Below are 2,972 nucleotides of genomic sequence, written 5' to 3' on the forward strand. Positions count from 1 at the left end.
AGTAGTAAAAAAATATTAAAAAGTGACTCTTTTTATTTTCTGAAACAGTTAAAATAATTGTATAGAATCAAAAGGATATTATTAATTGACACGTCTTCATCACCAGGACGAGCCGGGGACAGGAGGACCAGCCGGAGGAGCACCCACAGACAGGAGCATCTACAGGAGGTATTTGTCTGGGAAATATGTCTTGGAACACTACTTGTTTATTTATTATTGAAATAAAATGAGAAAAATACCAATTGGTTTTTCTGATTTAAAGTTAAAAGTTTTAATTTGGCATTTAGGTGGAACGGGTAAATGATAAAACATATACTGACAGATTTTTTATAAATGTCTGTCTTTTTAAACCGGTAGTAAACAATTTTATAGCGACCCTTTTTCTACATTGAAAAATTTATAAATTTTACAGATGCAAGTTCTTAAGAAAAAATAAAGAAAGAAAAAGTTTTTAAACATACGTGCTGACAGATTTTTAAAAATGTCTGCCAGTCCTTTTAATAAGTGCTTTGAAAGGCAGATTTTTGGAAAATCTGTAGTTGGCACTTAAATGAAAAAATTGCCTCGTTAAAATATACACCATCAAAAACTACCACTATTTCTTATAGCTGTTGGAAGGAGAATGCCTTTGTAGGGTCATTCCTTTTTTTTTTCTTTTTCTCCGTAACTTTATTTCTCATGTGTGCGCTAAGTGACCATTATTGCAGCTATGTACATTGTCTTCATTCAAATTTAGTAACTCAAGCTACCTTATATATTTTTCTTAGAAAGATGTCAAGCCAACAGTTAACAGCTACCAAAGAAGCAGATACCATGCCCTGACAGGAAGGACCTTCCACTCACCCTGGATGGTAACATCCCCGCGCTGCACAGGGCATCCAGCCAAATGAGTGCTGTGCTAACATTATCAAATTGTGCCAATAGCATTGTGAAAATTTTTTTCTTCAATTAGTCATTCAAGAACTAACAGACAATTGCCAAGCATCAAGAATCCTTCAATATGCAGCTACTCTTGAATAGACGTCAATTCCTCCAGATGAATACCATGGACTACTTTAACAGTTGGCTGTTTTATTTCTCTCATGTGAAATTGTATTTATGGCATGGCATCCTTCAGTCTCAGGATACTATGGATCTGCGCCGTAGGAGATTTCAGATTCGAGAGCAGCGCTTGCTGTGGCTGAACAGGTCCACACAGAATGGCAGTCCTTGAAGCCATGGCTGCACTTGTGAATGGTGTCTTCCTGCGTTGGTAGCCTCTGGCTGTTCTTTCGGGGATGGCGTTTGTCTTCAGCTGCCTGTCGCAGTCGGGCTTCACCTCTGATGAGACCAGCTCCCAGTGTCTCCCACCTAAGAGCCCATATCAAGTGATTTCATATCTCGCTTGCACACATCTTTGAAGCGAAGATGGGGGTGCCCTTGCACTTGCTTTGCGGAGGCCAGCTTACCGTACAATAAATTGTGTTGATAGTGCTGTAAAAACCAGCAAAGACTCAAGAAAACAATGTTCCTTGTATGATGTCCAGATGGAGATTTTGTAATGAAGCTACTTAGAAACATTGTCACTGATATAGAATAAGAGGTTTTGTTCCTTACTTCCAATGCAAACTTTGGTGACAACAGAAGGTCTAGCCACTTTTCTGGTCAAACAGGTCTCACAGTGCTCTGTTGCTACGATTTCCGTATATCACACTCAGGCTTAAAATGACGCAGTGGGGCTGAAGAGATAGGCAGATAGGTTGATAGGGAGCAAGGTGGATAGGCTAGGTTCAGAGTAGGATTTTGTAGATATTGCCATGGCCATGGCGGGAGGTAGTTGAGGGGGCAGTGTAGTTTTTGTTTTTTGGGGGGGGGTTTTTTGGGGGGGGGGTGGTTGCAGGAGTAGAATGGTGTGGGTAGAGCTTCCTGCTGATTTTGAGTTTGAGTGTGAGGTTGTTGGAGTGGATTTTTTATTCTGTAATATTTCTTGCACTTTGTTGGTGCTGTTAATGTTAACTGACTTGATCAAATTGGGTCGATAGTGCCGTAAAACACCTACTCAATCAATCATGACTTGATCAAAAACAAATAAACAAGCGCTGCAAGCTGTTAGTTTGGCCTTTGACCTTCTGTGGTAGACGTTCTGATACCACCAGTATTTTCTTAACTTGAAGTTTGGAGTTGTGAAAAGTTTGAAGTCCACTGATTCAACAAGATTGAAAGCCTTTAGAGCGCTACAAAATATTTTTTAAAACACAACGAAAAGCTTGTTTACTGTAAGAAAAATGGTTCAACAGCCAATGTGTATATACTCAGGTCTTCATGTTTTTGTTGGAGATTTACTCCAGCCCCTCTTTGTAAAAGCTTTAGAACTTTATTCTGATCCCTTCTTGTTAACCTGTTAGAACTTTACTTTGACCCCACATTCCTTGACTTAGCTCCAACCCCTCTTGGTGACCCTTTAGTAGGACTTATTAACATAGTTCCACCCCCTTATTGTTGATTATTTAGAACTTTACCTTTGGTCCGACCCCACGTTGTTAATCCTCAGGACTCATGTCTTGACTTAGCTCCAACCCCTCGTTGTTGATCACTTAAAACTTTTTCTTTTGTCATATATCTGTTTTTGAATGAAGGTTCATTGAAAACGCTCGTGTCATCTTTGTTTTCACGCTTCGATCATTGCAGTGCTTATTAACTAACATACCAAATACCACTCTTCACAAGTTACATTTTCAAAATCAAGCTGCAAGGCTAGTACTACAGAAAAAAGAGGAATCACTTTACTCCCATCTTAAGAAAGTTGCACTGGCTCCCTTTGTCAGCTAAAATAGCATATAAAATTACAATATTATATCATAAATGTGCCAATAATAAAGCTCCTTCATATATCAGTGATCTCATCCAAATTTATGCTCCAAACTCTAGATCACTAAGATCAGGCGATCAGTATCTTTTAAGAGTCCCAGAAGGGGAGGTAAAAAAATTAGCTG

This window comes from Aplysia californica, unplaced genomic scaffold, assembly GCF_000002075.1.
Source record: "Aplysia californica isolate F4 #8 unplaced genomic scaffold, AplCal3.0 scaffold00194, whole genome shotgun sequence".
Taxonomy (NCBI): domain Eukaryota; kingdom Metazoa; phylum Mollusca; class Gastropoda; order Aplysiida; family Aplysiidae; genus Aplysia; species Aplysia californica.